The 27578-nt window shown below is 53.3% G+C and overlaps 1 protein-coding gene across 7 annotated transcripts in view; it reads right to left on the bottom strand.

Annotated features, from left to right (window-relative positions):
• Nucleotides 1-27578, bottom strand: part of RBFOX3 (RNA binding fox-1 homolog 3) — a 512287-nt gene that overhangs the window by 189194 nt on the left and 295515 nt on the right. For 5 of the 7 annotated variants that reach the window (XM_032241461.1, XM_032241463.1, XM_032241466.1 and 2 more), the window contains exon 3: nucleotides 27347-27452. The exons of 1 other annotated variant lie outside the window; for it this stretch is intronic. The gene's annotated coding sequence lies outside the window, so the exon portion shown is untranslated. The remainder of the gene's footprint in view (nucleotides 1-27346; nucleotides 27453-27578) is intronic. One more of the 7 variants, XM_032241460.1, reaches the window with a different exon arrangement.

The raw sequence follows: 27578 nt of genomic DNA, 5'->3' as shown, positions 1-27578 counted from the left end.
TGAGACAAAAAGAAAACACGTGAGTCCGGTTGGGGCCGCCTGTGTGAGTGGACGCCGGAGGAGGCGCACTGAAGGCCTGGGCACAGGATGCACGCAGGCTGGAATGCAAAGCCCACCCATCCAAGCTGTGATGCCTTCCCGTGATACCGCAACACCGGAGCTCAAGCTGTCCCATGGAGGGGCCTCAGCCCTGCCAGGCTCCATCACACCTTTGAGGAGAGCATGCTGGTTCAGGAGGGTGTTCCTTTTGGAGAGAGAATTTAGATTGAAGTGGTCATGTTTTGGTCACAGTCCTGTACATGGGCTTTGGGGCGCACGGCAGGTGGGGTGGCGTGGCACATGTGCACATCCTTGTCTCAAAGCCCAGCAGAATGCACGGAAGCTGTCCTCTCTCCCAGGAGGCTGTGCTTGCACATCACCCTGAGAGCAGGACAGAGCTGCCCGGCGGGCTGGCCCGTGGGGAGGGGCTCCTGCAGGCGCATGCGACACAGCTCTGCCGTCCATCACATATTACTTAGAACATTCCGGGCAGAACTTTCCATCAATCAGGAGTGTGGGAGAAGAGGCAGTGAAGCGAGCACGTGGGTGAGGACAGGGGCTGTTGAAAGATGATCCCCTGTCACCTCCAGACCACATCTATCGCCCCACTGGCAGGTGACAGTGACAGATTTCACAAGTGCTTCAGAGCCAGACGCACCTGGGGCCCAGCCCTAGCATGGACCAGCTGTGTGGCCTTCAGAGCTCTGAGTGTCTTCCAACCTGAGCTGCTTCATTTGTAACTATCCAGGTGCCTTGGGCCTGGAGGAGCCGCTTGTGGGCTTAGCTTGGGTTGGACCTCCTGCCCTTTGGATATTGTGTCAGCACTCACGTCTCTGCACCGCCAGCCTGTCCTACTCAGTGATCAAATAAACTGGTGGCCCTGGCTGGAATGTCACCCAATGGTGTATGCATTTAACTGCCCTCCTCAAGGGCTTTTCACACATCAACAGATGTTAAAATCAATAAGTAGCCTTGAGGGTTTTTTTTTTTAAGTAAAAGATGCATAATCTTGCACTTGGCCAAGCTCACCTGACCTGGTACTGGGTGCTTAGGGGTCCCAGGGAAGGGAGCCGTCATCAGGGAAACCAACAAGCCATTAGGCTGCAAAGAGACACAGGCACAGCCCAGTAATTTTATCATTGTTGAGCTGGTCCGTGGACTTTGCTGAGACAAATATATCTGGAAAGAAAACACTGAGCGGGCAGGGGACGGCTGGAGAGTGACATGAATTCAGAGGTTGTTGGCTAGGGTTGCAGTTTTATTTGCTTTCTGAAATAGTGCTGACCAAAGGCCCAGAAGCTTATGAGGAATTGGGCAGTTCTGGAGGGGGCTTAGAAGTGCCACAGGACAGGCATGGGGAGCTACGGGCGGAGGAGACTTTCCCACAGACAAATCCACGAGAAGGCTGATTGACAGCATGGCCACGAAAGCAGGGGTAACTGAGGGGGTGCGAGGAGGAGAGGAAACCTCACCCCGTTGGCTGAATAAAGTACAGGAAAACTTCCATGTCAAAATGCTTTTCCCTAAGGGATTCGCTGATGCATTTCCTTTCTAGAAAAGGGTTCTTTTCTGCTCTCGGGAGCTTAATTTCATTCGGAATGAAAAATGACGAGAGTGAATTGGACCAGCAGTTTGTACTCAGCCTGAACTGCTGGCTCAATGTGCTTCATGTTTATTTAGCTGGAAGTCTGGTTGGGAAGTCATTACCTTTACCAAAGCCAAGAGAAGAGGGCTGTGGGCTGGGCAGGGAGGGCCACGCCATGGGTATGTGGGTGCTGGGCCGGCTGCTGACTCAGAAGGGGCCCTGGAGGAGGCCATAAGAGGCACTGTGCAGGGGAGACTACTTCTGCCCTGCATCTGCCTGGACCCCAGGCAGCTGTCTGCGTTCCCTGGGCATCAGGGGCCTCAGCCCGCCTCTTCCAAACCCAGCACAAGCAACGCATCATCAGTCCAAAGTATGAGGGCAGGCGCAGGCTGGGCCAGTTCCTGGCCCAATGGAGGCTGGAGAAAGAGTCTGGTCTCGTCAACACCCACAAAGCCAGACTGACCCTCAGATCTGCCTGCATCGGCATCTTTGAGGTGGTTCAGGTGGAAGCCACCCAGCCACTGGCTCTCACTGTATTTCAACTTATGTGAGGATCAGAACCAAATTGAAAAGGAAAGAAGCCACCAGCATCGCAGGCACGCCATCTGAGCGATTTTGTGTTCAAAGCAGGCCTGGAAAGTTTTAATTTTCAGGAGAGAAGTCAAGGCGGGGCGGGAAGGAAACGCTTGCTAAAGTCATCGATATTTTGTCACACGGAACAGGAGCAGCCACCGTTAGTAGGTTTTGCCTCCTTCGTGGTTTCCTGTTCATAGCTTCTAGAATAAACAAGGGAGATGGAAGTCTCCCTGCGCTAAGGTAATGTTCCTATTTTCTTTTCTTTCTTTTTTTTTTTTTTTTGAGATGGAATCTCACTCCGTTGCCCAGGTGGGAGTGCAGTGGCGCAATCTCGGCTCCCTGCAACATCTGCCTCCCGGGTTCAAGCAATTCTCCTGCCACAGCCTCCCAAATAGCTGGGACTATAGGCACACGCCACCACACCCAGCTAATTTTTGTATTTTTAGTAAAGACAGGGTTTCACCATGTTGGCCAGGCTGGTCTCGAACTCCTGAACTCAAGTGATCTGCCTGCCTCGGCCTCCCAAAGTGCTGGGATTACAGGTGTGAGCCACCACATGTGAATTCTGTCTGGATTTAGAAGTACACAGAATCACGGTGAGATCTGTTGTGTGTACTTGTGAGAAGTCCCTAGAGCCTGGTGGGAGGATGCCCCGGGCAGCCCAGGACTGCCTTTCGAGACCCTCCGGCTGGTGACACTCCTACCGATATCAGACCCCAGTCCCTGCCCATCATGCGGAGCAGTCAGTGGCCGTGGTGGCTCCAGCCTTCCTGTTTGTGCTTTGCTGGATCCATCTCCTGGAACTCTATCACTGCTTCGAAACCAACTAATTTCCCTTCGTTTGAGATGCCATATCATTTGCTCATTTCAGTCCGTATCAATGGAAATGCATTGTCAGGCCAGGTGATTCTTAGCTGATGTTTCCCTGGGCACCGGCACGAGCGGACTGTCTCAAACGCAGGGTTGCTTGGGAGAATTTATGAAGTCTGTGTGCCACTTGGGGTTCAGAAAATATTTTGGGGAGAGTAAAACCTGAGTTATAATATTTAATAACTCTCCTCAATGTTTTGTTTGTTATTCCAAATACACAACCCAAACGTTTTGGTTTGTTCAGAAAATCACAGCAATAACAAGAAAGTCATAAAAAATAGGAGGGAGTGCAGGGTGATGGAGATGGGCCCTCGTGGGAGCTGAAGGCAAGGAGCAGTCACAGGGAGACGGCTGGAAGCAGGCTTGGAGGAAGAGATGGGCTCTCTCTCTCTCTCTCTTTTGAGATGGAGTTTTGCTCTGTCACCCAGGCTGGAGTGTAGTGGCTTGATCTCGGCTTACTGCAACCTCTGCCTCCTGGGTTCAAGGGATTCTCCTGCCTCAGCCTCCTGAGTAGCTGGGACTACAGGCATGTACGACCACACTCACCTAATTTTCATATTTTTAGTAGAGAAGGGGGTTTCACCATGTTGGCCAGGCTGGTCTCAAACGCCTCACCTCAGGTGATCCACCAGTCTCTGCCTCCCAAAGTGCTAGGATTACAGGTGTGAGCCACCATGCCCAGCATGCCTTCTCTTTTATGACTGCCCTGATGGACTTTGGGGTTATGAAAGGGCTGGAGATGGCAAGATTGGGGCCCTTCATCCTCTTTGGGCCCTGGTGTTCGGAGGGAAGAAGGGCAGACACGGAAGTAGACCTCGCTTTGTAAATGGTCATGGATGCAAAGCCCTGTATGGATATTTGCAGACTGTGTGACACCCAGCAAGGAATTCCACTCCCTGTGCCTCTGTTTTCTCATCCATAAAATGGGAGTGGTGCCACCTGCCTTGCAGAGGTGACGGAGGATGCGCAAGACGATGCTTGGAAATCTCCTGCTACGAGGCAGGCTTGCTGCCAAGAGCAGCCAAGCCCCTCCTCTGGGCCTCAGCCCTCTCCCAGTTCCCGCACAGAGAAGCTGCCAGTGGCGCTGTCCTCCTTTCCTGCCCCAGCCAGGTGGATAGTCAAGCTGCAATTAATATGCCCACAAGAATTCCCATTTGCTCTTTCCTGATTTCAAGCCATGATCGGCTAATGAAACAGACCTGTTGATGAAAAGTTCCATGTGGATGCAAACGGTGCTAGTTCGTAATCATATATTCCTGCTAATTTACATGATACTCCCAGAGATGTTGTACCTTCATTCCTGACCATCTTCAATTAACACGGGCTCCACATATTCTAGCACACAATCTTTTCTGCCCTGAAGCCTCTCCATCAAGTAGGTAATGATCTGTAAACAAATACTGAAATGCACGAGAGAAGCTCCATCCTACAGGAACCCTGCAGTGAGTCCATGTAGCTTCCCGAAGATCCATTGACGGTGCCAGAAACCACCTGCTCCTTTATCTGCTTTGATAAGGCTGCATTTTTGTGCATTGGTTTTTTTTTTCTTTTGAGACGAAGTCTCACTCTGTCGTCCAGGCTGGAGTGCAATGGCGCGATCTCGGCTCACTGCAACCTCTGCCTTTTGGGTTCAAGCGATCCTCCTGCCTCAGCCTTCCAAGTAGCTGAGATTACAGGTGCCCACCACCGTGTGTGGCTAATTTTGTATTTTTAGTAGAGACAGTGTTTTGCTATGTTGGTCAGGCTGGTCTCAAACTCCTGGCCTCATGTGATCTGCCCATCTCGGCCTCCCAAAGTGCTGGGGTTATAGGCGTGAGCCATGGTGCCTGGCCTGCGCATTGGGTTTTGTTCAAGTGGGTACATCTGTCCTACACAGAAAGTCAGTGGGCAGAGTGCCGACTGGCTTGAGACCGTTCCACTCAGACCAGCTGAGACAGTGACCTTCTAGAAGTTGAGTGCTGGTGCAGAGTCTGTTGCAAATAAATGTCCCCGTCCTGCCTCTCACAGCCCTTGTGAGGACCCTGTGATGTCATGTGGCTACCTTGATTGGCATTGCAGAGACTGCTCAGCTCCTGTGTCCTAGTGGCACCACCTGGAACTTTCTAGGACCTTCTGCCTCTTAGGAGAGCCTGGCAATCCCTGGCTTCTCAGCTGCAGGTCTTGGACTCAGTGGAGTGAGGCCCTGAACACCCCCTTGCAGCCCCTTTCTCTATGCCCCTGTCTCCCTTCTGCCATTCTGCCCCAGAAGCATAGAGATGACTCTCCCATCCGCATTCCCTCCTCCATCACCAAACCGCCCCAGCACTTCTCTCTCCCTGCAGCCTGCTCCCAAAGACCAGCAAAGCCTGTTGAACAGAAAACGCAGAGAGAGGGTGCTTCCTGCCTGGCCCCTGACGCTTATTAACCGTGCACTGAGGGTTTGCACATCCCTGGACTTGTTTCCTCCTGATGTGTGACAGAGCTTAATACGCTGTGGCTCTGTCCTTGCCAGCCGCCCCGAGAGAGCTGCATTTCACAAGCCTTTTGTTAACCCCCTACTGGGCCGATTCCGTGACTTTCTGGTTCTTCTCCCTTGGTGTTAAGAACGGGAAAGGTGGGGCCCTAAAGAGGATGGAGGCAGGCTGTGCATGAACACAGAAGCTGGAGAGGGAAGTCCCACGCTGCAGACCTGCTCGCTGGGGGAAGGTGGAGGTGTCCAGAGAGGAGATGCCCGCTGAGGACTCCTGGTGCCCTCCTCAGACATTGGCAGAAGCCTGGTCCCACAGCATGAGCTAAGAGCGCTGTGGGGTCAGGGTCTCCCAACAGATCCTATGCGTATGTCATGTTGGGTCCCGTGGCCAGAGATCCTGAGAAAGCAGCATGAAGCCAGGTTCACTAGGGTGCTTCTCCATATCACAGAGGACCTGATGTGGCTCACAGTGTTCACACGGGGACAAGCGGGACAGCTTTGCCCAGAGGAGGACAACTCGCTGTTGGCAGAGCAGTGACAGGGCCTTTTGTGGAGCAAGGAGTGCTCTTTTCAAGAGGACAATCGCCTTCTCACCCTGGTGCTCTGGGCATGTCTGAGGTCCTCTGCTCACTATGGCAGAGGGACCCCCTGCCTTTCTGCTCCTAGGTGAGAGAAAGGCTGACAATCGGCACTCCCACCTGGAAGGCACCAAGCTACCCTGCCCCCCACGGCTCTCCCTACCCACAGGGGGCCCTGGGCGCAGAGTGTCTGTGCAAAGAGGGAGAGAAATTGGGTTTCAATGGATTCATTCTCCCTCTAGATTAGGTTTGCATTGAGTGGGGAGCGGGGGGTGAGGAGGGGGAGGAAGAGGTAGATCCGAGGGGGTGTCAGGGATGCCGTGGCCTCCCGGCTCAGTGTCTCTGAGGGAGGGGGTGTGAGGGACACTGTGTCCTCCCGGCTCAGTGTCTCTGAGGGAGGGGGTGTCAGGGATGCTGTGGCCTCCTGGCTCAGTGTCTCTGGGGGAGGGGTGTCAGGGACACTGTGGCCTCCCGGCTCAGTGTCTCTGGGGGTGGGGGTGTGAGGGACACCGTGGCCTCCCGGCTCAGTGTCTCTGGGGGAGGGGTGTCAGGGACACCATGGCCTTCCGGCTCAGTGTCTCTGGGGGAGGGGTGTCAGGGACACCTTGGACTCCCAGCACTGTGTCTCCCCTTGCTGCTCTTTGGGGGCTCCGGAATATGCTCAGCAAATCCACAGCATGAGCGTCTCCAAGCAGTGCCCTGGCCAGGATCAGACCCACTGATGTGAGACCAGCCAACAGCGGCTGGACCAAGCCAGGGGCCAGGCCAGGGTCCCGGGGCCCCTCCCCACCCTGAGAATCAGGGATCCCGAGGTGGCCTTTGCCCTGTGCCAGCACCGAGGAGGGTGGCAGAAAAGCTTAAAGAAAGAAGGGCTCAGTCACGGCTGGAGGGACAGGTCCCACAGGGGTCCGGGCAGGGTGGGTTCCCCTGTCTCAGAAGCTTCCTGGACACTGTAGCCTGTGCTGACCGCCTGGCCTCCCTGCTCCTGGGATTGATCAGCTCATGGGATTCGTGCTCTGACCTGCCAGCTGTTTCTCAGGAATGTCTCATCGCTCCCCGTGGGGCACCAGGCTCGTCGTGGGCGGTGGGTGCAGGTGTGCGTGGGAAGCGCTTTGCCAGTGATGTCAGGCCCTGTTGGGCTTTGCTGCAATCCCTCTAAGGATCCGCATTTCACAAGGTGTAAGTCCCCACAAGGCTCTGCCTGCTCTGCCCAGCACCTTCCAGATTCCACCTGTGAGTCTTGGCTCAAATGCCACTTTCTCAGTGAAGCCTCTGATCTCCTCCTTCCCCTCACCTCCCCCGATGCCCCTGCCCTGCTCCCACCTGACATGTGATAGATCACACCACTTGCTCGCTGCCCGTCACCTCTTGGGGCCAGGGAAGCTCACCAGGGCAGGGTTTCTTTGGGAAGTCTGTTTTGAGAAACATGATCCCTGCCCCCAGGTGCCACAGGCCACCAGGGAGGGTGGATGGGCACACAAATACTCAGCATCAGAGAGGGGAGATAGACTCCATCTGTCTGCTCAAAGAAAGTCCTTCCATGACTAGAGGAGTCCCCAGGCTTCTTCTGCAGACTGGACTTCCTGGTATTGGGTCCCCGTAACCACCGCCCACTTCCATTCTCCGCAACCCCCCGCAGCCGGGCTCCCAGCCCCTCCATCATGGTCAGCCTGTGGCCATGAGACTCTCCAGATGCAAAATGTGACAGGTGGTTTCCATCCTTACCGTGCTTCTCCCCACCTCCTTCGGGATCCCTCACCCCTTGACCCAGAGGCTCTGCTCCCCACTTCAGTGGCCCACACTCCTGTGCAATGCCTGGACGCCTCTCCCAGGCCCCCTTTCCCCTGGGCCTGCCTTCAGTTCACTGGTTTTCTTGCCTCACAGCAATATGCTCTCCTGAAAGGATCTTATTTACCTCCATGGTTCATGTCCCCCGAAATATAACGCCCCCCTAATTGATACAGCTGACCCCAACATCCTCCCTGATTGTAGAGTTCATCAGAGAGCTAATGGGGAGAAGTAGAGTGTTCTAGGCAGAAGGAACACCACATGAAAAGCACAAGTCCTGATCCTGTTGGGGACAGTTGTTCAGCATGGATGGAACACGGTAGCAGGGAATGAGGGGTGCACGCCGGGGACTGGGGTGGGGATGGTGCCTCCACGGGGATGGCTGGGGGAGTCACTCATGGCCGCCCTCCTGTCATTATCACATTCAGAAAGCGACCTCACCAGAACCTGTCATCTCTAACCTTCTGCTGCCCCCCAGATCCGAAAAGACACCTCCCTCCGGCGGAGCCAGGGCCCCAGCCCTCTCTGACAGGACCAGCACAGCCTCTGCCCATGTTGCAGTCTCAGGCCCAAGTCGGTGGGTCATGACACGTGGCAAGAGCCATCTGGAGCCCCGTGGCTGGCCCAAGCCTCAGTCCCTTCAAGGCAGAGGGATGGAGACGGGCATAGAGTGTTCTCCAAAACTCAGGCCTGTTTCTGCTGCTGAAGTTAGTGTTGACACCCAGGACCAGCTTTGTAGGCCAGCGAGCACTGGGACCCAGCGGCCTCGTCAGCCATCAGCAGCCACAGAAGGAGCCCAGCACTCAGCCCCTGCCAAGCCCTTCGCCGGCCTTTGCCCCTTACTTCAGAGCTGAGGTCCCCGGAAATCATCTCTGCTTTTCTGCTCAAGCCACAGCTTCCCCTGACTTCTTCCTTCTGTGTTGGTGACAGCCCAGGGTCTGTGCCTTTTCCAGCACAATGTTAACTCTCTGGTCCCACTTCTCAGCTCAGGGGACAGCCCTCTGGGGTTTTCCCCCTTTTTGAGTCATCTTTAAAGCTGCTTCCTGCGCTCAAAGCTGCCTCCCAGCTCCTGGCCTCCGGTTTAGAGCTTCCCCCAGAAAGTGGTGTATTTTATCTTTATGTGTCAGGATTTATATAAAGAGGGGATAGTTCAACTCTAAATGTAATGAGTTGGAAGAACAGCTCTCTGGTGGCTTTCTGTAGTGAACATGACATCAATAACATTGATTGCTAAAAATAACTAGTAACACTGGGCTAGGGGTGGCCAGGGACTGCTCCAACCCCGCCCCTAAACCGGATGCAAGGAAGACAGGCCCTTGCCTCTAAACAGATGCGCCTCCAACAGGTGAGTTCCCAGAAGAGCTCAGACAGAAGGCGGAGGAGAATCAAGATGCCCAGGGGGTCTGAGGGGGTGAGCAGAAGTTTCTCAGGCATTGGAAGCTCCTTGGAGGGCAGGTGGCTGGTGGGAGACAAGCAGGTGCTTTGGCGGGGGGGTCTTCACATACCACAGTGAGACGCGCACATTCAGAAGGGGAACCTTCTCAAGCTGGAGGAGGCATCATGGAGCCTTGTGAAGGAGGCCTCTTGGGAGGCCCACAAAGATGGCCAAGGAACAGGGAAGGAAGGAGCGGGGTGGGGCTGGCTGGCGGCTAGGAATGAAGGCTCTGGGGTGAGCCAGCTGGGTGGGAGTCCTCACTAGCTGTGTGGGACCCGGCAAGCCATTTAGCCTCTAGAGGCCACAGGTTCCTCATCTGGAAAGTAGAGACTCATGATTCTCCACGCTGTGACGGTGTCACAGGCTTCCTGAGGGTGTCGGAAAACACGGCCTGTGTGCGGTTCTTCGCCTCATCCCTGGTGCCTGGGGGGCGGTTCAATACACACCTGCCATTGCTGCGTTCGTTCTCCGTATACTCATGGAAAGGGCTCCAAGAGCTAGCAGTTAGCAAACAGAATCTGAGGTTGACACAAACGACCCTTGCTAAGGGCCTTCCGAGGTCAGGCCCAAGGGAAACAAATGATATTTGGGATGAATGTTTGCCAAAATCAAAGCAGCAATCATTTCTGACAAGGCAGACGGACAAGCATAGGTACTTGCATCTCATCACACCTCCGGCGGCTTCTCCTCTGGGTTTCATGACTGCTGGCTGGAGAGGATCCACCTTATACGCATGCCCTTGGCCCTGGCCACTCTGCCCTTGACACCGCTGGCTGCCTTCTCCCAGAAATAGCTGTGTTTGTGGATTGGAATCTCTGCTGAGGCGAGGGGCGCCTGCAGCAGGTGGCTCAGCTCGGCTCAGGCTGCATGGCTGTCTGCCTTTCTGGAAGGATTAGCTTGTCTAACCTCTCCCAGTGCTTCCCACCTGTCTTCTGGGACTTCAGGAGAGGAAAGGCACGTAAAAGGTATGGCACTGGGGGCTGGAGGAGAGAAAGACCACAGTAAAATGCCAGCTTGCAGTTGAGGAAGAGAGTTATTTAGTGGGTCAAAAACAAGCCGAAGTTGATAGAGAAGAAATGACATGTTTTAAAATTAACAGCATAAATGTCAACGCTGACGGCCAGGGCATTAAACAATATGATCACTGGAGCATCTTTGTGAGGTGATTTTCTCTCTCGGATGTGCCCTGGGCAGGAGGAAGAAAGCAAGGGCTCTCTCTGCAGTGCCGCGTTTCAGATTCTGGGGTAACTTCATCAGGTGCGTTAGAGTGTGGGAGATGAGAAGTTGCTCTGAGGCTGTGTTCAGTTGGCTGGCCTGCATGGATCTGACATCAAATACAGTAGGAATCTGCGGCACTCGGCTTCAAGTGTGGGAATTTATTGAAGTCTTGCAGAAGCTCTTGGTTGGGGATGCTCCTCCTCTGGGCAGGCAGAATGGGGCTGAGGGCACACTCAGAGTCCTGTGTCAGGCGTCCACCCCCTTGAGCCTCACAGTCCCTTATGGCTTCAGTTCCAGGGTGTGCAGGGCTGGAATGGCTCACTGCCCAGGAAGGCAGGACCAAATAGGGAGTTTTCTCTGATGTCTGCTTTGATCTGTGTTCTCAGGGACAGGCAGCAGTGTGGAAGAGTCCCTGTATTCACAGAACACAGAGAGTACACAGCCCCTCTCCCCTGGCAACTCCTGGAGCCTTTCTAGATGGCCCCATGTGGCTCCTCTGTGTTCAGGAGCAAGCAAGGGAACTACCTTTGCAGGTTGGCTATGAGAAACTAGGGCACGACGTGATTTAGCTAATTCCAACATAAAAACTTCACCACGGAGCTGAACCTTGGATTTCCCAGTGTCCAAGTCTCAGACCTGGGCCGGGGGCACGGGTTTAACGACAACCAGCCTCCGTCCCTACTGAGATGCTGCAGCTTAGGACCCCCAAAGCCAGCCACGGAACTCCCTCACCAATCCCCTCACCCTTCATTCCAGGGCTTTCTCTGGTGATCAGTATTTTGGGGTCGCTCTGCATTACTATGAATCTTCCAATAATCATACTGTGGTAATAGAGGGGTTGTCTGAAAACCACAGGAAGCCAGGAGATGCCTGGTGCCAGGACATGTCGCAGGACCAGATGAACAGCCTTAGGTGGGGACTAAGAGCGAAGCCAGGGTAAGGAAGGGCAGAGAAAACCCCACTCATGTGCATCTTCGCGGACCCCACAAGTGTCAGGACCCCTCACGCCTCCAGTACATATTTATTCCACACTGTCTTTCTTGTCTATGTGTCTCCCCACTAACCAAGAGCAACCAGGGGAGAAGTGGACTGTGGCACCAGTTAGGATGCTCCCAGCACACAGACGGTTCTCAATGAATACTGGTTGGGATATAATGTAACATGTTTACGCTTACACTTATTTATTTATTTTGAGATGGAGGGCAATTGTGCAATCTCAGCTCACTGCAACCTCTGCCTCCCAGGTTCAAGTAATTCTCCTACCTCAGGCTCCCGAGTAGCTAGGATTACAGGCATGCGCCACCACACCTGGCTATTTTTTTTTTTTTTTTTAGCAGAGATGGAGTTTCACCATGTTGGCCAGGCTGGTCTTGAACTCCTGACCTTGTGATCTGCCCACCTCGGCATCCCAAAGTGTTGGGATTACAGGTGTGACGTGAGCCACCATGCCCAGATACACTCACACTTATACTCAGCCCTGTACACACACACACACACACACACACACACACACACACACAGGCACAGACCCAGTGCACTGCCCTTAGAAGTGTTTGATGCTGCAGAGGACACTGCTCTCACTGTGTGATGAGGGAACAGCAGTATGCCAAGTGCTTAGAATAGATCCTTTTGCTTTCTTTCCTCCCCTTGATTCTGCCACTAGAGACCCTACTGTTGTATTCTGATTCCACCAACATGAAACTGCGTTTGGGGGGAACTCACCTGCTCCCTTTATATTAGGAAAGTGAGAGGCAAACAGACTTCATTTTGGAATTTGGCCTTTCTTTGGGGAGTTGGTATAAAAGACAATTCCTCCCTGGAGGCTTTGCTTTGGTTTTATGGGGTTCTTATATCTGCCCCCACCTTCTATCCCCCTTGAAAACAGGCCGCTGAAGAGTTGGCTTGGCTGGAACATCACAGACCAAAGTCTGAGAAGCGCTTCTCTTTCACAGTGCCGCTGTTAGTAATGCCTCATATTTATATTATGTTTCATAGTTTTTCAAAGCCACTTAGAGATATTGCCTCATTTGACCCTTCCATCAGACCTGGAAGGTTGACAGAGCACATCTCACGATCTCCATTTAACAGGTAAGAAAACTGAGAATCTGGAGGGTAAAGTGACCTGGGGTCAACAAAAACGCTCCAAGTTGCTTGTCTGCTGCTCATATCAAGTCTCTTTCTCCCTTTCTCCCTTCCTCCCTCTCTCTCTTTCTTATTCTCTCTTTCTCTTCCTTTCTTTTTCTTCCTATCCTATCCTATCCTATCACAGAGTCTCACTCTGTCACCCAGGCTGGAGTGCAGTGGTGCAATCTTGACTCACTGCAACCTCTACCTCCTGGGTTCAAGTGATTCTTCTGCCTCAGCCTCCCAAGCAGCTGGGATTAGACATGTACCACCATGCCTGGCTAATTTTTGTATTTTTAGTAGAGATGGGGTTTCACTATGTTGGCTGGGCTGGTCTTGAACTCCTGGCCCCAGGTAATCCACCTGCCTCGTCCTCCCAAAGTACTGGGATTACAGGCACAAGTCACTGTGCCCAGCCTAAGTCATTCTTTATTTAGATATGCTGCTGCTTTGGGGGCTGACACATAAGGAGGAATGCTGCCCTATAGCAGTGGCATGGTCCACAAATGAGCCGGATGGAGGAGAAGAGAAAAATAGGGATGCTGTCAGGGACTCATTCAGGTTAGGATTTCAGCCCCAGCTGCTGTTACAGGATGGGGAGATCAAACAGGGTTGAGAAAAGGCCCTCAGCTGGCATGGGGTCAGGTAGGGCAGGGGAAGCAATGGCATAGACTCACAGAGTCATCTGTGCGACTTCCAGAGCAGGCATGGATTCATACTGCAGCCTACTATACATGCCTGCCTTATAGAGTCAGAAAAGCAAGGCAAATTGAGCCAGCTTTCTAGTCTTCTCCAACAAGCCACCGCTTTTCCCTACCAGTTTCTCCACACTGATAAACTTCTTATCCAGTCCCCTTAGCAGAATCGTGGACTGGAGAAGAAGTTTATCTGATTAGATGGGGCATACCTTTCACCCAGTTCTAGCCTTGAATGTCTGTGCTCTACTCTGGTAGCAGACACCTTTGCTTTTTTTTTGGACAAAGTCTCACTCTGTCTCCCAGGCTGGAATGCAGTGGTACAATCTCTGCTCACTGCAACCCCCACCTCCTAGGCTCCTACCCCCACCTCCTAGGCTCCTGCCTCCACCTCCCCAGTAGCCGGGATTACAGGTGCCCACCACTGTGCCCAGCTAATTTTCATATTTTCAGTAGAGACAGGGTTTTACCATTTTGGCCAGGTGGCGTAGCTAGTCTCAAACTCCTGGCCTCAAATGATCCACTTGCCTTAACCTCTCAAAGTGCTGGGATTACAGGCGTGAGCCACCACGCCTGGCCAGACACATTTGCTGCTTTTTGCTGTTGTTGTTTTGAGATGGAGTCTCACTCTGTTGCAACCAGGCTGGAGTGCAGGCTGGTCTCAGCTCACTGCAACCTCCGCCTCCCGGGTTCAAGCAATTCCCCAGCCTCAGCCTCCCACGTAGCTGGGACTACAGGCATGTGCCACCACACCTGCCGAATTTTTTGTGTTTTTAGTAGAGACAGGCTAGCTAGGATGGTCTCGATCTCCTGATCTCATGATCTGCCTGCCTCGGCCTCCCAAAGTGCTGGGATTGCAGGCAAGAGCCACCTCGCACCAGGCCGACACCTGCTTCTTAGAGAAACAGGAAAGATGGGGAATGGCCGGGGGCCGGGGGGGGGGGGGGGGGGGGGGGAAGGCTGGAGTTCAGCACCAAGGACAGCGACCCGCGGTGGGAGGCGCTGCCAGCCGGGCCGCTCTGTGGACTGGGGGCTGCCTTGGAGAAGGCCTTGGTTCAGCTCTGCCCCATGCCCCACGGGCCACACATTTATCACCTGGAAACAGTGGCCAGTGCTCAGGAAGGCTCATGCCACTGCGGACCTGCCTTCATTTAATCCAAAACACGATTGCTCGTCACCTGCTTTATAATTCATTTCTCTGCCAACTCCCTGTTTGAATAGCTCCCTAAAGTTTTGCCATCAAGAGGAAGAGATTCTCTTTTGGGGGTGGGTGAGACCTTGCCGTGGAAGAGGTCAGCGGCCAGTTCAGGCAGCGTGGACTCTCACTGCGATCATGGTGTGTTTCTGTGTCACTTGGAGTATAGCTCGTCCTTCGTAACACCCTTGGCCCTGGTCTGAGACTCCATGTGAGAGAAGACGGCCACAGGGAACACACCTGGATTTGGGAATCTTCTCAGAGGCCATGGTTTTACCTGGCACCAGTGGCTGGGGCCCATGAGCCACGCAGCATGCAGATGACATCCGCCTCGTGTGTCCTCGCTAAATCCACAGCGCTAGAAATGCATTTAAAGGCAATTCTGCCTGCCCATAGCAGATTTTCCATACCCTGGCAATTGGAGCATGGTAAGGATGAGACACAGCTGCCAGGTCTGATTCCTTAAATCAAGATTCGTTTTGTAGGGAGAGCAGGAGGAAAAAATTAATGCACAACCTGGCAAGGTGAGGGATCGAGGGAGGGATGCCTGCCGCCTTGGCAGCTCTGCCCACTCCGGGTAGGAGCCAATTCCTTTCCAGCAAGTGACTTCCAGCTCAGGGAAGGGGAGGGGCTTCCCACAGGCATCCTGGGATGAGCAATGCCTGGCTCAGGGTCTGAGTGCTGATGGAAAGATCAGAAGTTGTTGGCTTACATTTTGTTTGATTTGCTTTTCTCTGAGTTTTCAGCCATTCTCACCACGTCACACTTGGTTTCCTGCCCTGCCCCCACCGTCAGCTACCCTTGCTCCCCCAGCACCGTGTGTCCATCCCACAAGGATGGATAAGCCGAGCTGCTCAGGCACAGCTGGGGGTGGGGTGAAAAGCGTGGGGTGTACTTGAGGATGGGTGATGGCAGCACTGGGAGGGGCTGTGCAGCCTGATTGGGTCTGTCTGTGGCAGGGCAGTGGGCAAGGGCAGTTATTTGTAAATAATACTTAATTGAGGAGATTTAAATAATAGATGAGCCAGCGTCATTCCCAGTGGCCCAGCAGTACTGACGGCCACTTTCATTCTTCCATTTCCCAGTTACAGCTGGGTGGGGCTGGACCTGGGGGAGGGGTGTCAAGAAGGGCATGGAAGAGGGTAGGGCAGCAACAGGGTGAATTAGAGACTTTTGTTGCATTTAATATCAATTCATTTTGAAGGCCGCTGACACAGCCAGATTTAACGGGTCCGAATTTATGGGGCTCCCCAGTGCACAGACGCAAAAAGAAAATACAAAAGAACTTTTAAAAAAACGACCTGCCATCACCAAAAAATTAAAATGTTAACCCCCACCTGCAAAAAGCCACAAACACACACACACACACACACCACACATACAATCTGATTTTGATTTCTCATGTGGTCAAGGGACTCGTCTCGTTATGCAATGATCACATCGTTCGCTAGAGCTGGGCTGGGCTTTGCTGCTCCAAGGGCCGACTTTATGTGATGTCTGCAGGTAAAAATGATGAGTGTAGTGAGGACATCAGCTAAAGGAACACGCTGAAGAACAGGCACAGTCCCCTGAGTGGAGGAGGGTGGCCGCCGTCTAACCCCTCCCTGGGGAGCCGGGCTCCCAGGAAAATGCCCAGAGGAAGAGTCCATGCCTGGCCTCCAGCCTGGAGGTCTGCTTCCTCCACACGTACCAGCTGTAGACTCCCCTCCCTCCTCTCCCTCCTCCCCGTCCTCCTCCTCCTCTTTTTTCTTCCTCCTCCTCCTCTGTCTTCTCCTCCTCTTGTCCTTCCTCCTTCTTTTCCTCCTCCTCTCCCTCCTCCTCTTTCTTTTCCTCCTCCCCTTCTTCTCCCCTTCCCCCTCCCCCTTTTACTCTACCTCCTCCTCCTCTTCTTCCTGTCATCCTCTCCTTCCTCCTCTTTCTTTCTTCCTCCCCCTCTTCTCCTCCCCCTTCTCCCACTTCTCCTTCCCTTCCTCCTCTTCTCTCTCTTATCCCCTTTCCTCCCTCTCCTCCTCCCCCTTCTCCTCCTGTTCCTCCTCCCCCTCTCACTCTCCCTCTTCCTCCTCTCCTCTTCCCCTCCATCTCCTCTTCCTCCTCCCCCCACTCTCTTCTTTCTCCTCCTCTGCCTCCTCTCCCCAGAAGCTGTGGCTTTTTCCTCCTGATCTTGGCCCATGTCTTGCTCTGTGTTTGTTCATTTTCTCAGAGTGAACTCCAAGGCCCACTACCTGCCCCCTCTTCTCTGAGCAGCCAAGAGTGGGGGACTGGGGTCACATAAGAACTGAATGAGAATGATTCCCAGCAAACCGCTGACACCCTGGACTCCCATCTAGGGATTTAACGAGTGCTCCTTCCACAGGTCCCATGGGATCCAGCCTCCCAGGCAGGCTTACTACGACCAAGGTGCCCTTCATGTGAGCCAGCCCTGTGGAGAAGCACCAAAGCTGGGATGCTGCTGCACCTCCTGGGCCAGCCCCAAGGGGAACTAGTACAGCAGGTGAGGGCCATCTCTCCCTGGTGACGTGGCTTCCTGGGTCCATCCCCTGGTACCACTGAGACCCCTTCCAATCAGCAATCCCAGGGCCCCAGGAGCAGGCTGGGTGCTGGCCTCCAGGAGAAAGGAGCAAAGCTGCTATAGGACAGACACTGGAAAGCTGTGGGGCTCAGTGCCTGCCACAGAGCAGGGGCCACAGGCCAGGGCACAGCGCGCCTTTTCCAGGGACATGGGGGTCAGGCCCAAGTCGTGGTTCATTCACAATAAACACAGCTGGCCACGCTGACTAGTCCATAGGTCCCAGCCCACCTGGGGTGGCCCTCAGAAAGTTATGCCCTTGGAATCGGGCCACAGGAGCAGATGGGGCAACTCAGTTCCTGGGTGCTTCCCCGCCCCACTCCCGCTACTCTTTAGAAATTGTTCTAGACTGTTGAGCAGAAAAGCCTATTTGTCTGACTATACCCAAATGGTCAAATTAAAAAAAAAAAGCCTATGAATTACAAACAAAGCATGTTTCTGGGAAGATGAAACGGGTATTAGTGTCCCATTCTGGTAGCTTCTCCTTGCGGAGAGTTCGCTGTCAAGCAAACAAAAAATGCCTTTGGGTTAAGTCACTGCACTCAGCAGCATCTTAGAGTAAACAGTTGAAGGTAGACGCGTGGCAGCCCAGACCAGGCAGGTCCAGGAGCACTGGGAATGTCCTCCGGAAGCCAGAAAAGTATCTGCAGCTACTTTGCAGCACCCCATTGAGCAACACCCCAGGGAAAAGGAGCTACGTCTGCATTTAATGGGCAGTTTGTTAGACACCAAATAAGTGCTGGGCACTGAAAGGCGTGGGTGGGGGCAAAGCTAAATTGCAACAAATCTCGGCTTTTAGCTGCTCCCTCCTGGTAGAGAAGGGACTGGAGGCAGAGCCTGGCGTCATGATGGGTGAGCACAGAAAGCAGAGAGGTGGCACTGGGAGAGCCGGGGCTAGCTTCTCCAGGGGATGACGCCTGGATTAAATATCAGAAGACAAGCAGCTTTTGACTAGCAAGGGCTTTCCAGGCCAGGAAGCAGCATGGCCAAGGATGCAGCAGTCAGCAAGCCAACGCTTCACTTGATGGAGAGGGTCAGGAAGATTCTGCGGCGACCAAGTCACCAGGTCGATGCTTGGTGGAAAGCGGGGCGCCGGGAGAACTGTGTTTCAACCCCAGAACCTGCCGAGGAAGCCATCTCAGGCCAGTGATGCGTCGGAAAGTGCCCCTGAGATCTGAGGGTCATCTCAGGTGGGCAGGCTGGGGGCCCCTCCTGTGGACACTGCCCCCACTTACACACCCTGAGTTTGAGGTGTCAGGGGAGGTGGGAGAGCTGGAGTAGTTTTTCAACCAAGGAAGTGGAATAGAGTAGAGGGCTGTGGTGTGGGCATTACTGCCACATGTCACTGCCGCTGGACACGAGCGATGTTGACCTTGACGGCAGAACAAGACAGCAGCAAACAGACCCCGGAGGCGTGATCGATCAGGGCTGGGTGGTGGCACCATGCGGCGGCCTGCTGATGCGAGGCTGCGAGGCGGGAGGGCGTGCGTCTGTAACTGGAGAGGTTTGTCTGGATTCAGCATTGCTGAAATCCTCCCTGGCAGCAGATGCAGCTGGCCTCGGAAATACAGGAGGGACGTGGGAAATGAACTGATAAGTAAGAGGCCAGGTGTGGTATCTCGGTGCTGGCAAAACAGAGGCCAGAGAGGGCAGGATGTAGGGGCGGGTCCCATTCCAGAAAACAAACCTGGCAAATCCTGCCCAGCGCACCCAGACACGACCCTGGACAGCATCAGGCACTGTTAGGGGCTGAGTTTTGTCCCCTCAAGATTCCTATGTTGAAGTCCTAACCACTGGTCCCTCAGAATGGGACTGTACAGGCGGCCCTCTGGATCTTAGGGCTCTGCATCTGCAAATTCAACCAACTGCAGATCAAAAGTATTAGAAAAATAAATAAAAATAACAATCCAATGACATCAATAACAGGAGTGAAAAAATACAGTGTAATCGCTCTTTACGTGGCATCTACATTGTATGAGGCCTTGTGAGTCACCAAGAGGTGATCTGAGGGTCCAGGGGGATGCGAGTGGGTTACATACAGAGGCCGTGCTGTTTCGTACTGGGGTCTTGAGCATCATCAGATCGTGGGGTTTCTGGAATCAACCCCCTGAGGATACCAAGGGGTCACTGTGTTTAGAGATACAGACTTTGAAGGGGAAATTTGGCTAAACTGAGTTAATCAAGGTGAGTCCTAACCCAGTGTGACTGGTCTCCTGAAGTGGAGATTAGCAGGGACGCAGACAGAGGGACGGGCACATGAGGACACGGAGAAGATGGCATCTACATGCCAGGGGGAGTGGCCACATCCCCGCCTCCAGTATCTCTGCTTAGACAGTACCTCAATACCCCACAGGGCTTTCCTTGATTAGGCCTCGGAAGGAACCTACCAACATCTTTTTATTTATTGTATTTTATTCTGTTGAGACAGAGTCTCGCTCTGTGGCCCAGGCTGGAGTGCAGTGGCGCGATCTCAGCTCACTGTAACCTCTGCTTCCCAGGTTCCAGTCATTCTCCCACCTCAGCCTCCCGAGTGGCTGGGCTTACAGGCACCTGCTAGCACGCCCGGCTAACTTTCGTATTTTTAGTAGAGATGGGGTTTTGCTATGTTGGCCAGGCTGGTCTCAAACTCCTGACCTCAAGTGATCCGCCCATCTCAGCCTCCCAAAGTGCTGGGATTACAGGCGTGAACCACCGTTTCCGGCTCCTGCCAACACCTTGATCTTGGACTTGCAGGCTCCAGAGCCACGAGAGAAGAAATTTCCATGGCTGGGGCCACCCTGTCTGTGCTGTGTTATTGTAATCCATACCGGTCCCAAGCACCCAGCATTGCCCCGCGAAGCACCCAGAGTCCAGCAGAGATGGGAAGAACCAGAGAGGAAAGTGGGTGATGCCATCCAAAGTGGGGAGATGGGATCCTACTAAATTGCAGCCCTGATTAAAAGAAAATCTCTTTTATTTCTTAATAAAAATGAAATAGAGGCATAGACTTTGGGAGGAAATCCTGGAGGAGGGGAGAATCTGCGTGGGTTAAAGAAGCTTAACCGTGAATGACAGGAAGATCCACCAGACGGTCCATGGTGAGACCAGGAGGCCAGGGCGGAGTGGACCGGCGTGTTCTACCAGAACTGATGGAGCGCCCGTTTCGGACAAAGACGGCATTGCTGTGACCATTGCTATTGCTGTTTTGCCCGACGTGATCAATGCCCAGGGCATCTGGTTTCCAGGCCGTTTTGAGACTCCGGGGGAAACTCAGATGTGACCCTGTGCCTCTGCTCCACAGACCCTGGTGAGACACTCAGGGCTGCAACTGTATTGTAAGTTTCTAGAAGAGATGAATGGGTCTCGGGAGAAAATGGACGTTTCAGTGTTTCCTTTCCAGAAAATTCTTCCTTAGGCGGCCACAAAGCTTTCATAAACGAAGTCCCAAATAGGAGAGGCACGGCCACCAGTACTGACACAGGGCCCCTGACTCCTGCCTTTGCTCTGAGAGAACATGCCCTTCTTCCCCACTGTTGCCTCCTGAAAACTTGCGGGCCACCGGGTCACCCCTTCCCAGTCCCTGCCCCTTGGGAGTTTTAACACAGGTAGGGCCCAGGGAGTGACCTCTGGGTAGGAGAGGCTCCCCGGATTCAGAGGCCACTCTCTGGGTCCCGGCCCATTTAATGTAGTCCTGTTATATGAAGAAGGACTTCACACATGTGGACCAAGCCCTGTAAGAGGCCCAGCCCTCTGGGGCCTTGACTTGTACCTCTGGGTCACACCCAGACCTGGAACCCCTCTAGGGTGAGCAGTTAATAGAAGACAGGGTGTTCCAGGGTGCTGCAGCTCCGATAAGCCTTGTGCAGCGCCAGGGGAACGCTGCCTGGTGTGTTTTCAAGCCTGAGACCACAGAGGTGTACTCCGAGCAGTGTGGCACTCGGGGTCGCCCTGACAAGGCTCCGGCCCTGCTCATCTAAAGGCCGTCTGTGGGCCGGTCTCACAGGATTTGCCTTTACGTGTGAGAAAGCAGGGGAGGCGCACCTGTTGGAAAGAGAGTTTCCAAGTCAGTCCGTCTTCCATCACACAGGGGCAAGACAGTCATAAAAATCCAGACCCACCCACAGCAGCACTACTCCCAGTGGCCAAAAGGGGGCAGCAGCCCAGGCGTCCGTCCAGGAATGGATGCAGAAGCAGAATGGGGTCCACCCATACACTGGAATCTATGGGGCTTTAAAGAGGAAGGAAATCCTGACACAGGTCACAGCGTGGATGAGCCCCGAAGATGTTATGCTGAGTGAAATAAGCCAGACTCCAAAGGACAAATACTGCGTGATTCCACTCACGTGAGGTCCCGAGAGTCATCAACTCACAGAGACGGAATGTGGGGTGGAGACTGCGGGGGGCTGGTGGTTGGGGTGGGGGGGGGTTCTAAACTGGGGGGAGGTATTATTTAATGGGAACAGGGTTTCAGCTTTGAAGGCGAAGCGTTGAGGAGGAGGATGGTGTGATGGTTGCACACAATGTAAATGCACTTACAACAGTGGACTAAATGGTCAAGATGTCAGCGTTTGCTCTGTGTATTCTAACATAATTAAAAGCAAATGTGATCAAACGTGTGCACCCACTGAGCTCTCACTGTGTGCAGGGCACTGTGCTGATTCCTTCACACGCAATAAATAAAGCCCCATCTCCTTCGTCAACAGCCCTTCAAGAAAGAAGTTACTGTCCCATTTCATGAATAAGAAACCAAGGCCTAGAGGTTAAGTATGTGATCCAGGCTCACTTGCTAATAAGATGGAGCCAGGGCTCCACCCAGGTGTTTCTCTTCCTGGCAAGCGCTACAGAAAGAAATGGACGGTGATGGCCGGGCGTGGTGGCTTATGCCTGTAACCCCAGCACTTTGGGAGGCTGAGGTGGGTGGGTCACCTGAGGTCAGGAGTTTGAGACCAGCCTGGCCAACATGGCGAAACCCCATCTCTACTAAAAATACAAAAAATTAGTCAGGTGCTTGACAGGTGCCTGTAATCCCAGTTACTTGGGAGGCTGAGGCAGGAGAATCACTTGAATCCAGGATCATGCCGCTGCACTCTAGCCTGGGCAACAAGAGTGAAACTCTGTCTCAAAAAAAAAAAAAAGGAAAAAAAGATGGCGAAAGAAGTGAGTGAATGAATGAATGAATGACACCAAGTCCCAGGCTTTCTACACCGTTGAACTTGCCTTGGTTTGTAACGTTTTTGGCTGGTGGTAATTGGGGCACCTTTTAAAACAAAATAATATTTAAAATATTCCCAAGCAGGGGGTTTGACTTTGGAGTGGTGGAAATGTTTTGGAACTAGACAGAGGTGGTGAAGGTACTCTTGTTCATTTTAAAAGGTCATTTTGGCTGGCCATGGAGGCTCACGTCTGTAATCCCAGCACTTTGGCCAGCCAAGGCCTGAGGATTTCTTGAGCCCAGAAGTTTGAGGCCAGCTTGGGCAGCATAGTGAGACCCCATCTCTATAAAAAAGATTTTTAAAAATTAGCTGGTTGTGATGGTGTGTACCTGTGGTCCCAGCTACTGGAGAGGCTGAGGTGGGAGGATTGCTTGAGCCTGGGGGTAGAGGCGATAGTGTGCTGTGATCACGCCGCTGTACTCCGGCCTGTGCACGAGAATGAGGCCTTGTCTCAACTAGAATATAATAGTCCATTTTATCCTATGAGTTTTAATTCACCAAATTATTTTAGAAATATGTATACCTGAAATTAAATATAAATATACCAGAAATATGTTTACTGAGTATGTGGTCTATGGTTGCATAAATGCACACACAAACGCTTCGCCTGTGGGCAGCATCCTCTGAGTGGTCTTGGGGAGGTGGGGGCCCAGGGGTCTTCAGCTGGACTTGTTAGGACAAAGATGCTCTTAGGGGCTCCACTGTGTGCCCCTCAGGTGCTGAGGAGCCTTCAGATGCTAACCTGCAGGCCTGGGGTTTGGGTTTCTTTTAAAACTTGTTTTATTAAAAGTCCCCTGAGCATCGTTTCCTCTGAGGTTTGTCTGCTTGCCTCCTGAAATAATAAGTCACGTGGGCTGGGGGCGCTGACCTGACCAGCCTCATCAACATCTATTTTCCTTTGTCCTTTAGAGAGAAATGATAGTTTATTCCCCAGGAATGGTTGCTAGGAGCAGACCATCTGATAAATAGATGTGATTAATAATGAGTTAATTAACATCACCTTTCAGCTGACAATGAAGAGAAGCTTCCACACACCGGGTGCACAGGCAAGTGTGTATGTGCCTGTGTGTGCTGCACACAGTGTGCACATGTGATTGTATGCATGTGTGCATGCCTGCCTGTGTGTGTGTGTGCATGTCTGCCTGTGTGTGTGTGTGCATGTCGGCCTGTGTGTGTGTGTGTGTGTGTGCATGTCTGCCTGTGTGTGTGTGTGTGCATGTCGGCCTGTGTGTGTGTGTGTGTGTGTGTGTGTGTGTGCATGTCTGCCTGTGTGCGTGTGTGTGTGTGTGTGTGCATGTTGGCCTGTGTGTGTGTGTGTGTGTGCATGTCTGCCTGTGTGTGTGTGCGCATGTCTGCCTGTGTGCGTGTGTGTGTGTGTGTGTGTGCATGTCGGCCTGTGTGTGTGTGTGTGTGTGTGTGTGTGTGTGTGTGTATACATGCCCCCACATGCATCTGGTGGACCTGGGAAGGATCTCCATGGAGGAAGGAACACGAAGTCAGATGCACCACCCACTCTGCAGCTACCTGTGACGTGGGGTTTTACCCACTGCAGGAAGTTTTCATGCCCCAGGGAGCCCATTTCTCAAAGAAGCTCTTTGGAGTGTATGTTTGCAGACTCCTTTCTAATGTGAATAATCATTTTCTAATTCCCGTTTGGAAAATTAATCTTCTAGTTTCTTAGAGTGTAGCACAGAGTTTTGGAAATAGGGTCGGTGGCTAATGCCTGTCTTAGCACTTGCAAACAGGCTCGAGGGATTGGTTACGGTTTTTCTATGCAATGGAATGATATTCAATCATGAAGAATGAGGTTAACAGCAACCTAAATGTATGTTCCTGAAAATACTGTCTAGCAAAAACAACAGGTTACAAAGCAAAAAATATATGCATATATATGCTGGAAGATCACACACATGACGCGCACTGAGGTGTAGGCTGCGGTTATTTCTGACAGATTGTTACTTGTTTTTCTTGTCGGTATTTTCTACAAAAACATCTATCACTTGTGTAATAATAAAAAGATACTGGCCTGAGTTTAATTGAAAAAGATAGATATTGATCTTGCAGAAGGTGCCCAGACCCTCCTGACCCCAGGGGAAGGAAGTTGATGGGATCAGAATGAAAGAGGATGGAAATCAAAAGGTGCTGGTGGCCACTGGGCTGCATGAGGGAGGCCTGGCTGCGAAAGGGGCCGTGCTCTCGGGGCAGTCTTGCTTACACCTGCTGGTGTCTTTGGAAGAACCAAACCCCCACCTCCTTCTCTTGGCTCCTCCCTCACACCGTGTCTCATGCCCATGCTCTCTGTTACTTTCCACGGACGCTATCCTGAGCCCTGTGCTTAGGGGGCCAGTTGGATTCCCCTGCAGCCTTGCTCTCAGAGGACGCTGTTTCAGCAGGGTGGGCGGGCCACCACCCGGCCAGGGCAGGAAGCACAGCTCTGGTTAATCAATCATCAATCCCTCTGATGGTGGCCCCGGGGGCTCAGTTCCTGAAGATCAGGCAGGTGAAGCAGAGCCAGTAAAATTCTTGCCTATGTAGTGGGGAAGGGGAGAGGTAGGGGCGGGGGACTGCAACCCTGTGGCCAGCCATGCCCTGCTGTCATAGCTATTACCGGGGTGAAGGGGTCAGTTTCATCCTGCCTTTCAATCCCTATGTTTTTCTTTTCCACCCATCCCAGCTCCCCAAAACAGAATCAGATAAGAAACCCTAAAAAGGCCCACAAAATAATCCGAAAAAAACAAGATGACACAGAGCAGTCCCAGGCGGCTTGCCATTTGGTTTCAGAGACACAGGCTTCCGCCTCCATTTCCCAAGCATGGGCAGAACCCCGTCCCCTTGTCCACCTGCTCTGGACAGACGGACGTGAAATGGGCTTGGCCGCCCCCCTCCAGTGAGCCGCTGAGCACGGGAGAAAGCCTTTGGAGGAGTCACTGTCAGATCTTTCTGCCTCTCCCCTGGCCCTGCGTCCTCCTCCTGTGCAGACTGTGTGGGCTGGGGTGGGGGGGACGAGCCGCACAGCTCTGAGCTGAACAAACTCCCGAAAGGGCAGGGAGCCTCCGCTGGGCCATTTTTCAGACTTTAATTCCATTGAATGAAACTTAAAAAGGCCTTGTTGTTTGTTCAGCCCGAATTCCCTCTCTGCTGTGGGCAGCCAGCCTCTCTCCAAGGAGAGAAGAATGACCAGCAGAGAGTGCACAGCCTGGCTGACCGTCCAGGGCTGACCTGCCGTAGCCGCCAGCATCCAGCCCTGGGCAGTGGCTGTGCAGGCCAGTGGCTGGAGGCTGCCCAGACTCTGCCGTCACTGGTCGCCCTGCTAGAGCTCAGCTAAGGTCAAGTTTCATAAAAGCGGCAGCATTCACAGTCTGACTTCATGTCCAGCAGGTGAAAGCCAGAAAGCACAGACCGAATCTAGCCGATGGGGCCCCATGATCTTCAGAAATATCCTGAAACGAGGCCTGCAGACGGCTGCTGCAGCCAGATAACCCACGTCTGAGCTTCAGCTCTGCCCGTCCCCAGCTGGGTGGCCGTGACCTCCCTGAGCCCTGCTAAGAGCACCCGTGCACGTAAGTGGCAGAAAGTAAACCAGACAGGGCTGTGAGACATTTCCCCGACCCAGGGCACTCAGCAGAGTTAGCCAACAACACGCCAGGCCAGGGCGGCTCACACATCCATGCAGAATGCCATCCATGGCCCGCAGGCGGGTGACTCTCCTGAAATTCGGCTGATCAAATGGATCAGTGCAGCAGAGCCTGCTGCCAGCCCACCCTGGCACGCTTGCCCTCGGGAGCGCCCCTCCCCTCCCTGCTTTGTTCCTGGGGCTCCCTTCTCTTACTGTTTCCAACTCAGGCTAAATGATTCTGCCGCAGCCTCCGGGCCTGGGAGAGGATGAGGATGGGGTCTTCCTCGGCGGCCATCCCAAGGCCACTTCCTCCCTTCCCTTCCATGCTGCTGAGTCCGCAGAAGGACATGAGAGGGTCCAGGCCAGAAGGAAGGTGTCAGAAGGTCCAGGGCGCCCTCCCTGCCTCCTTCTCTTGGCCACCCAGATGCCAACAGCCCCACCGACCTCCTTGGCCTCCCATGGCGGTGACCTCCTGCACCCCGGCTCCATGGACTCCCGAGAGAGCTCTGCCATGGCTGGTCCTCAGACCCGCCAGCCTGGGTGTTGGGCCTCTGTCAGGAGGGATATGAGAGGCTGGGGGAAAAGGAAACCCCTCTTCCGGTTTGGGGCCTGACAGCCACGAGTCTTGGAGAGCCGGGGAGAGTCTGGCCCCAGGCCCTCTGAGGGAGTTTTCTTGATATTTATTAACCCACTTTCTCTCTTGGCACTCGGAGCAAGGAGGGAACCTCAGCCAAGGCTATTAATAGGCCAAGGCCATCCCTAGGGAGAATGAGCTCATACCTACAGCACAGGTGCCAAGTATAATAAAGGCTTCCAGCTCGGGCCTAAATATAGGCTGTGGCCACCTCGGGGCGCAGAAGGAGGGCCTTGTGTGAGCCGCGCGCATTGGCTCGGTTGCCATCCAGCTGGCCTCTTGGGCAAAGCTTTTTGACACCTGTGCCCAGGACGAGCTCCACCGGGAGAGGATGTGTCGGTCACACAGTGCTGTTCCGCCCTAGGTCAGCCCCGGTGGGAGCCGCCCAGGAGGCGGGGGAGGCCAAATGACATGCAATATAAATGACTCCTGTAAACAGAGAGTTTAATAAAAAGGCAGTGAGGGGATTTATGGGCAACCCAAGGATAATTACAATTATTTATCTACTTACCTCCCTCGCTGGCTGATCAGTCTATTAATTATCTATTACATACTCGCTGATTTGCATTTCAGTTGGGGGACTGGGGAAGGGCAGGTGAAAAACACAGAAGGGTCGGGGAACCCTGCAGTGGGGACCCTCCTCTCTGCAGACCAAAGCTCCCCCTGCAGACGTCCTCATGTGTCGCACCCCCCCCATGGCCATGGGCCACCCCCAGGCCTGAGAGAAGCACCCATCTGAGAACCAGCTTGAGGAGAGCAGAAAGCATTGCGTAAAGAGGCTCGTACCTGTGTGCAGAGGGATGGCTCTAGGAGCAGGTTCCCAGCGGGAGGGGCTGCACACCAGCTCCGGGAAAATGGTGGCAGAATTTCCTCTGGCTGCTGTGACTTCACACTGCATTTTAAAAAGAAAACAAGAGAACAAAACCATTTTCAACCTCTGAATACCTGGAGCGCATCAGACACACACTCTCTTGACTTAAAATATTACAGCACAGAGGGTCACGGGACTATGTCTTTT

The sequence above is a fragment of the Sapajus apella genome, unplaced genomic scaffold, assembly GCF_009761245.1.
Source record: "Sapajus apella isolate SASKATOON/1434 unplaced genomic scaffold, GSC_monkey_1.0 scaffold48, whole genome shotgun sequence".
NCBI classification, from domain to species: domain Eukaryota; kingdom Metazoa; phylum Chordata; class Mammalia; order Primates; family Cebidae; genus Sapajus; species Sapajus apella.
This window is presented reverse-complemented; position numbering and strand designations above follow the sequence as displayed.